Raw genomic sequence first — 10,256 nt, forward strand, 5'->3', positions numbered from 1 at the left:
CTAAGGGGTTGCCAATGTGGTACCCTCAAGATGTTGTAAACAAGGGTACAGATATTTTTATAATGATATTCCATGGGATTCATATAGTCATGTGGGTAATATTCAGGACCTGAATTTGTTTTTATAATACATTAGATTTTGAATGTATAGTAGAACAAGTTTTTTTAAAATATAAATTTATGGTGTGTGTGTTTTCTTCATCTGGTGTAGCTCTTTTAGCTTTTGTTATTATATTCCCCCAACCTTGGTGCTACTTTATGTTGCATTTTGTATTCCTGGAGCCACATCCTAAGTGTTCTCTCTCTCTCTCTCTCTCTCTCTCTCTCTCTCTCTCTCTCTCTCTCTGTTTGTGTGTGTGTGTATATACAAGCAACTATTTTGAAAAGGATTGTGAGTATACTCACATGTATTTTGCATAGCAACTTAGGCTGTAATTTATAAACATGGGCACCATTCCCAAAGGCACAATGCATATATATTTATTATTTTGTATTCTGTAATCAGTTCCTGGATAAAAATGTTTTCACACCTGGCCAGTTGGTTAGTGTCAAACCAGATCAAACATTCATGTTTGATGGGTGCTGGTATTAATTTGAAAAGTGAAAGATGACTAAGAGGTTATTTCAAAGTGTCTTTATTTTATACCTAATTTTGTTGTTAAAGAGGAGCTACAGGTAGCATTGCTTGTAGGTGAATTTTAATAAAGATAAGTTAAGTTAGTGAGAAGTGTTACAAAGGGAAGCTAGAGTTCCATCTCATGTGGCGATGTCAAAGGAGCTTGAAAAATTAGTATTGCTGTCACTTTTCTGTTCCAAGCAGATGGGTGTGGTTTTCATTTTGAACATGTGGACAGATTTCTGGGAGAATCTTGAATCTCAAGTTCTCTTGCCCATTTGCAACCTCTCTTATTTTCCCTTACCTTTTGACTTCATTACCTTCTTATACCTATTATGCTGCTACACACTCTCCTCCTTTTAGAAGCTTCTGTAAAACATAACTCTTAACTTTGGTCAGGCCCTCCTGTCAGCAGCCTCTGCATTTGATAATTGGCTAAAATGTCCTTGTATGTTCCTGGCACTTTAAAAGCTGCTTTGTTATAATCATTCCTTTCTCTTTCTATCCCTTTTTCTTTTTGTATTTTGATTGTTAGACTGTAAGCCTTAGGCAGTGACTTGTTACTTTATTTTACTGTACAGTGTCTAGTGCTTTAGTCGCATTATTATAATTAGTAGTAATAACTGTAGCCATCATCATCCTGAGCTTGAGAAGGAATCTGTTGGGTGCTGGCTGACACTTGGGGCTCATCTACACTGTGATTTAGTGTATATTTGGTGCTACTCACATCTTTTAATTTGCATAGTTCACATGTTACTGGCAAACAGAAGCTATCACGCAGTTTTCCCCTTGTAAACCCATACTAACCCAATCCACTGATAATACGAACAGTTTAGAACAATATGGCTCCACTCTGCTCCACACGTCTTTGCTAACAGTTTGCTTCGATGGTTTTTAGTAGGCGGGTGAATCGTCACTTTCAGCTACTCCCCTTTCTCTGCCCACTTACTCCCCCATGAATTCCATTTTGTTTCCGGTGGTTTCTCTAGCAGCTTCCGACTGCTCTGTCCTCTCCCCTTCATCATTTGCTGCAGCCCTCCCTTCTTTCCTTCCTTTCTCCCTGAGTAAACTTCACCCCTTGTAACAAGCAATGGGAATTGCTGCTGGATTTTATATTTCTTTCTCATATTCTCTATCTTTGCAGAGAGAATCTTGAAGTAACATCTCTCTATGCCTGGTTTCTGATTTTTTAAAAAAGTTGCCTCAAAATTATCAACATTAATATCAATATTTTAAAGAAAATATCAATATTTTCTCAAAATATCAATTTTAATATTGATGTTTTGAGAAAAAATCAATATTGGTATTGATATTTTGAGACAATATCAATATTGATATTTTCTTTAAAATATCTATATATTTGTTTTTCCAGCAGGGAAAAATTAACTCAGAAAAAGCAAGGGGCAGCGGAGAAAGGGAGGGCAAATGACCGCACTTCTTTTCAACCACCAAACTTTAGGAAGCAGGAGGGCAGGAGCGAGTGCAAATACTGTGCCAGTCAAAAAAATTTTCACATGCCCAGTAACTGAGCAATCAGAGGGAGTAAAAATGTAAAATTAGACGGCAGGGCCACAAGGAAACAGCAACACTAATCTTTTCCAGAGGAATGCCTACTTGTGTGAATGGAAAACAATGGATTTGAAGCTACCATTGGGCACGAAGTGTGAACCTTGCAAATCTATTACGATGGTAAAAGCAGTGTATTTGCTACAAAGAAAGGCTCCCATGTGGATAAACCCTTGGTGCTGAGATGGCTGATTAAAATGTACCTGTGTATGCAGCAAAGATTTTATAAAACAGGTCATTGCTGTGGATCAAAAGGTTGGATCAGCACCTTTACTTCCTCAGTAAAGAAGTAGGGAAGATTTGTAATGCAGCAAGCTAACCAGAGGTTTTTTACTGGAATAATAGGGATTTCAAATAGAATATTGTGCATTTGGGGCTTCTGAAAACCCAGAGGCAACGTTGTTGCTGGATGTGGGAAAGAGTTTCTGAGAAAGGACTCCAGTGTGATAGCACAGAATTTGCTGATTAGTCCTTGATGCAGATTGGACTAAGAGGTAAACTACACATTATACACGAATGTACATAATGAAGCCTGACCTGAGAGAGAAAGAAAGAAATTCTGCCTTGGGAAACTCTGATTTTGAGCAGAGGAATCCAGTAGATTCTTGTCCATTTTCCCACTAAGAAAGATTTCTCCAGCCTGCTTTCCCTGTCACAGTGTTCCAGATCTGATGGAACCTCTCACCTGAAAGGCTGCCCATGATCACAATCAAGTGCATGGGGGTTCTGTGTGTGAACCCCCACTGAAATTATCGGGAACTACATGAGAGCAATCTCCTGGTGTGCTCTTGCACAAATTTCATTCATTTTTTCCCACATGTTCAAGAAAGTGCCCACTGTATTGTGTTGTGCCCCATGTGAGAAAGAGAAGATGGGGAAGAATAAGAATGCAAAATCTGATGTATTCTTTGGGGTTTAAAAGTGAATGCACAATTAGTATGCACAGGTGTCAAAGGCTGCAGTCCTAAGCACATTTTCTTGGGAGTGAATCCAAATCCCATTGCAATCAGTAGGACAATTCTAAACAAACATATTTAGGACTGGGCTGAACTGGGAGGATCGCTGAAAGCCCTGGATTTCATTGAGGTAACAGTTATTTCATCATAACCGTTTCTTAACAGTTTCTTGTTATCCTAGAGAAACTAGATAGTAGAAAGTAGTAAGAAAACATATGTATAAATTTGCAAAAATATGATGCTTCTTTAATGCAGTTTATTGCTAAAGGCTTAGTTCTTTTCACATCTGTGACCTGGCAGTCTTGATTTTCTCCGTAGCAGACTTTTCCCATTCTGTATTGGACTTTACATTGTTTTTATATATGTTTTATTGTTAGGTGTTTTATGAGAAGTGATCCGTAAATGAAATAAACAAACATCCCCCTAAAAATCAGCATGAACAAATAACGTTGAGCTACCAGAAACATTTATGTGTAATAATGTCTTATTACACATAAATAATAATGGTGCAGTCGTGGGGAAAGCAGGTAGGAAAAATTACAGCTGTCCTAAGTTTTTTGTCTAGTTACCTAAAGCTACGGCACTTGGCCTCCATAGATCAAGGCTGGACTTCCCTTAACAAGGTAGTTACATTACATCAAGAAAGCTGGTGTTTAATGCGGAATGCTTTCTTATCAACAGTACTATTAGTATTCCTGGTTAGTTGGGACCTTTCCATGCATTTGTTGTTTTCTACAATAAATGTGCAATTGTTACCTATTTGGCATACAGAATAGGATAGGAAAGCATCCACAGGATTGCAGCCTTACTTTGCTACCCTGTATGCCTAACCTTCATGTGTGTGGGCACATGCGTATAATGCATGCATGTACACATTTGTGTATTTACTCCCTTTTCTACTCTTTTCTCTCTTTCCCCACTTTAAAAAAATATAAAATGCTAATGGGACCACTTGGATGACTCACTTGAGGGTCCAAATCACCAACTGAAGACCAATGCTTTAGAGGCTGAGTGCTTTCTTCCTGGACCACTCAAGAATAGGAATTCTCATCTAACCTTAAAAAAAATGACTAAATGTTAGCAATATTATCAGCTCTCTCTATAATAATGCTCCCAAGCTTCAATTAATGTTTGCTTTCAATGTTTTTAAAAAGTTCTATTTAGTTCCATGAAAGTTGTATGTGTGTCACAACATTTGTGTCATTTTCATGTGCCTATTAGCATTTCATCTAGGACAAGAAGTGAGGCTGCAATCCTATATCCACTTAGGCCCCCTAAGAGCCTTATTGCCCTCACAGAGCTACAATTCCCAAAGTGGTTTAACAATCAATCCCTCTTTCCAGTGAACGCTGGGAACTGTAGTTCTGTGAGGGGAATAAGGGTCTCCTGACAACTCACAGTCCCCTTAACAAACTACATTTCCTAGAATTCTTGGGGGAAAGCCATGACTGTTTGAAGTGACATAAAAGTGCTTTAAATGTATGTTGCAGACATGGCCTTGTTGGGAGTAAGCCGCATTAAAATTAATAGAACTTACTTCTGAATAGACATGTATAGGATTGCAGTCAGGGATAATTCATCAGTAATACCACCGCTACATTGAGAACTAATTAAAGGAAGAAGCCACAAAGAGGAAGCTTTCAATGAAAGACCAGGAGATGTCAAAAGCCTCAGTAGCATTTTGCTTGTCCGTGTTAGACAGCTTGGCACTGTATTGTGCTTTAAGTGGGCTGGGGCTCTCTGGGGGAATATCCACAAATCACACCTGGGGAAAAAAATAGGAAGGCAACATAGAAGATAGTGGAATGCAGCAAGCTGGCAACAGTGTCATCTGGATTCACCAGAAAAGTGGGTGAACAAAGAATGTCAGTTCCAGGTTAAATGATTAATTTGGAAGCCACCTTGTTCTCTCATATACATGCTGTTTGGATACTTCCAGGCAGGAATTTATTGCAAGATAGGTCCTGGCCATGCATAAGAGGTGTTTGCAGCATGTACATAAATCACCAGCATCAAAAAGCCAGCCTGTAATTTTCCCCATTCAATCCAAATTTACTGTAAACCGCCCAGAGAGCTTCGGCTATGGGGTGGTACATAAATACAATAAATAAATACAATAAATAAATACAATAAATAAATACAATAAATAATTTTAGTGGAAAGTCCAATACTTAAAAAAAAAAGCTTGCCATCGCTCCATTTCTAATATTAAGCTGCTGTCTGGAGGCACTCTTTCCCACGCTTTAAATATTTCATTGCCACTAGAGGGCAGACGTTGACCAGTTAACTGTCCATCTGTTCCCATTCTGACATCATCAAAAATAAATCAAATTGGCTTTGAATTCAACAGGAGGAAACCATTTTCTGCCACTTACAAACAAAAATTGTTTAGAAGCAAAGATGATATTATCTGACAAGACCAAACTAGTCTGTATGCACAGACATATCAGTATGCTATAGCTTGACTGATTCTAGCTGGCCAGTACCTAACAAAAGACAGCATGAAGTGCATAGTGAACAAATTACTGCATATCCTGCTAAGAGGAAATAATTGATTTCTAGCACGATCTGGAATTGCGTCATGATAGGTTATACAGCTTGATTATATTTCAATGTGTACTGCTCCAGTATAACTGGATGCTTTCTGAATCTATAGCTATGGATTCTTTATTTAGTATATGTATTTGTATCTCACCCTCTAAGACGGGGATGGAGAACCTGTGCCGGCCTCCTGCAGTTCCAGTTTTTCCTGACCATTCGCCATGCCTGCTGGAGCTGATGGACTGTAGAGTCCAAAATATCTGGAAGGCACTAGCTTGGGGAAGACTGCTGTCAGGAGTTGGAGCAATGTTTATGCCTCTCAACAACAATATATTTATATTTTTATATTTTATTTAATTTATATACTGCCCTAAGCCCAAGGGCTCTTTGGGCGGTGTACATAATAATAAAACAATCAGAGAATATATAAATACAATAATACAATGGAATCAAACAAAAATAATCAAAATAGCAGCAAAATACATCAATAAATATTAATAGTACACATTAAAATGCCTGGGAATATAAAAAGGTTTTCACCTGGCGCCGAAAAGATTGCAGCGTCGGCGCCAGGCGCACCTCATCGGGAAGACCATTCCACAGTTCGGGGGCCACAACCGAAAAGGCCCTATTTCTAGTCACCACCCTCCGAGCTTCTCGATGGGATGGTACTCAGAGGAGGGCCTTAGATGTTGAGCGCAGTGTACAGGTAGTTTCATATTGGGAGAGGCGCTCCACCAGGTATTGCTTGGAAAAGGTTCAGAAGAGGGCAACCAGAATGATCAAGGGGATGGAGCGACTCCCTTACGAGGAAAGGTTGCAGCATTTGGGGCTTTTTAGTTTAGAGAAAAGGCGGGTCAGAGGAGACATGATAGAAGTGTATAAAATTATGCATGGCATTGAGAAAGTGGATAAAGAAAAGTTCTTCTCCCTCTCTCATAATTCTAGAACTCGTGGACATTCAAAGAAGCTGAATGTTGGAAGATTCAGGACAGACAAAAGGAAGTACTTATTTACTCAGTGCATAGTTAAACTATGGAACTTGCTCCCACAAGATGCAGTAATGGCCACCAGCTTGGATGGCTTTAAAAGAAGATTAGACCAATTCATGGAGGACAGGGCTATCAATGGCTACTAGCCATGATGGCTGTGCTCTGCCACCCTAGTCAGAGGCAGCATGCTTCTGAAAACCAGTTGCCGGAAGCCTCAGGAGGGGAGAGTGTTCTTGCACTCGGGTCCTGCTTGCGGGCTTCCCCCAGGCACCTGGTTGGCCACTGTGAGAACAGGATGCTGGACTAGATGGGCCACTGGCCTGATCCAGCAGGCTCTTCTTATGTTCTTATGTTCTTAAGCCAGTGCAGACGGGCCAGAACAGGTGTTATATGAGCGGACCTTCTGGTCCGCGTCAACAATCTGGCCGCTGCATTCTGGACTAACTGTAGTTTCCGAACTGTCTTCAAGGGCAGCCCAACGTAGAGCGCATTGCAGTAGTCCAATCTAGAAGTTACCAGAGCATGAACGACTGAGGCGAGGTCGTCACTGTCCAGATAGGGACGTAGCTGGGCTACCAATCGAAGATAGTAAAAAGCATTCTGTGCCACTGAGGCTACCTGAGCCTCAAGAGACAGGGAAGAGTCGAAAAGAACTCCCAAGCTACGAACCTGTTCTTTCAAGGGGAGTGTAACCCCATCCAGAACAGGGTGAACATCCACCATCTGGGCAGAGAAGGCACTCACTAACAGCGTCTCAGTCTTGTCTGGATTAAGCTTCAGTCTGTTAGCTCCCATCCAATCCATTATCGCGGTCAGGCATCGGTTTAGTACGTTAACAGCCTCACCTGAGGAAGATGAAAAGGAGAAATAAAGTTGCGTGTCATCAGCGTACTGGTGACAACGCACTCCAAAACTCCTGATGACCGCACCCAGCGGCTTCATATAGATGTTAAAAAGCATGGGGGACAGTACCGATCCCTGTGGGACTCCACAATGGAGAGTCCAGGGTGTCGAGCAGTGTTCCCCAAGCACTATCTTCTGTTGACGACCCACCAAGTAGGAGCGGAGCCAGTGCCAAGTGCTACCCCCAACTCCCAACTCCGTGAGCCTTCCCAGAAGGATACCATGGTCGATGGTATCAAAAGCAGCTGAGAGATCGAGGAGAATCAACAGGGTCACACTCCCCCTGTCCCTCTCCCTACAAAGGTCATCATACAGGGCGACCAAGGCTGTTTCGGTACCAAACCCAGGCCTAAAACCGGATTGAAACGGATCAAGATAATCAGTGTCATCCAAGAGCCCCTGGAGCTGGCCGGCCACCACCTGTTCCAGAACCTTGCCCAGGAACGGAACATTCGCCACAGGTCTGTAGTTGTTCAAGTTATCTGGGTCCAAGGAGGGTTTCTTCAGGAGCGGTCTCACTACTGCCGCTTTTAGGCAGTCATGGACCACTCCCTCTCGCAAAGAGGCATTGATTACCTCCTTGGCCCAGCAGGCGGTTCCGGTCCTGCCAGCTTTCACCAGCCAAGAGGGGCAAGGATCCAGCACAGACGTGGTCGCCCGCACCAGTCCAAGGATCTTGTCAACATCCTCAAGCTGCACCAACTGAAACTCATCCAATAAATGAGGACAAGACCGTGATCTGGATGCTTCATTGAATCCAACTGCTATAATATTGGAGTCTAAGTTCCGACGAATGCAAGCGATCTTATCTTGGAAGCGTCCAGCGAACTCTTCACAGCGGGCTACAGATGAATCTATAGTATCCCGAGGGCCAAGATGTAAAAGCCCTCGTACAGTTTTAAAAAGCTCCGCTGGGCGGGAGAGTGATGCCTTAATACTGGCAGCAAAATATCTCTTTTTTGCTGCCCTCACCGCTGCTATATATCGCTTAGAGCGGGCACTTACCAAGGCATAATTGCATTCGTCGGGAGTCCGCCTCCATCTGCACTCAAGCCTCCTCCTCTCTTGCTTCATCGCTCTCAGCTCCGAGGTATACCATGGAGCTGTATGAGCTCTACATAGGAGGGGGCGCATGGGAGCGATCGTGTCAACCGCCCGGGTCATCTCCGTATTCCACAGTTCAACCAGGGCTTCAACAAGAGCGCCAGTCTTCTCAGTCGGAAAATCCCCCAGAGCCTTTTGGAAACCCTCAGGATCCATTAATCTCCGAGGGCGGACCAATTTAATAGGTCCCCCACCCCCAACAACTGAGGTGTGGGTTAGGCTGAGAACTGGAAACTTGTCCAAGACCACGTAGCGAGCTGCATGGGAGAGCTGGTATTTGAGTCTTCTTTTCCCATATCCAAAGCTATCAATCTAGCCTCTGCAGCCTACACAACGGCTCTCTTTTGACTTACATAATTTTAACAGCCACCTGATGCTAATATGTCAGTATCAGCAGACGAAAGTAAACCTGTATATCAGTCCACTGAGTAGCAGAACAAACAAGTAGCTACTGTATGTAGCACTGAAAGGCCATGTAGAGGTAGGAAAACTGTGGCCAGATATTGCCGGACTCCCACTCCCATCAGCCCTACCCAGCATGGCCTGTGGTCAGGGATGATGGGAATAGGAGTCCAGCAACTTCCAGGAGCACCATAGGTTCCCTACCCCTGGGCAATGGCAATAGCATTTTATCTGTTTATGGTGTTCACACCCCATAAAGCTTCCTAGGTCAACTCAGTTCTTTATTCTCAACAACCAACTAGTATCCTGTTCACTGTTATTCACACCTGTCTTTTTTGTGGAGAGAGGAGATGATGCTATCTTTTCCCTAGCCATACTCTCTAGTGGACATGCTAAATTCTCAGCATCTGTGCCACCTACCTGGTATACAGTTTTCTCTGATGAGATGCTTCCTTCTCCTTGAATTGTTTTCCTCATTCCTTGACTTGGCATTTCTAGGATCTCAGCAAAGACCCCTGAGCCTATAGCCAGAGACTGACATTTGATCCTACTCACCTAATGACTTCTGATGTATTTAATATGCTTCACCATCAGGCACAATGATCATCCATCTGATATGTGTTGGAAGTAAAAATACATAGTCATATTCCTGGTAAATCAGAAAAACACAGCTCAAGTTCTGAGTCACAACCCCTGTCTAATCAAACAAGCATGTGGACCCACAGCTTCTACAGAAAGCCCCAAGCCTGAGCTGCCGAGAACTATTACAGATTTTTAGTAATTGTTATCATGTCTGATGGGTGACTCAGAAGATTTGGTTGCCCTGTCTTTTCCCTCTTTCTTCTGCCAAGAACTCTGGGATCTGGAGGCTACAATGAATGAAATGATCTGCTTTTATCTTTTATTTAATGAGGAGGCAAAATAACAGATGAGAGGGAACCAATGTTACTTAAGGAATATGTGAGGAAGGCAAAAGAGAGCTGGTGACCTCCATGTGTCAATAGAAAATATTACTGATGACTAAATAATCTACACTTGGGCACAATCCACACTGAAGCCACTTTTTTGTGAGGCATTTCTGTACTGGTACCTTTTCCAAATGCAATTGCCACTCATGGAGCACGCTGCATGGAATATAATGCTACATCTCTCTTGTTTATATCACCATCTATGCTAC

The sequence above is a fragment of the Rhineura floridana genome, chromosome 6 (assembly GCF_030035675.1).
Source record: "Rhineura floridana isolate rRhiFlo1 chromosome 6, rRhiFlo1.hap2, whole genome shotgun sequence".
Taxonomy (NCBI): Eukaryota; Metazoa; Chordata; class Lepidosauria; order Squamata; family Rhineuridae; genus Rhineura; species Rhineura floridana.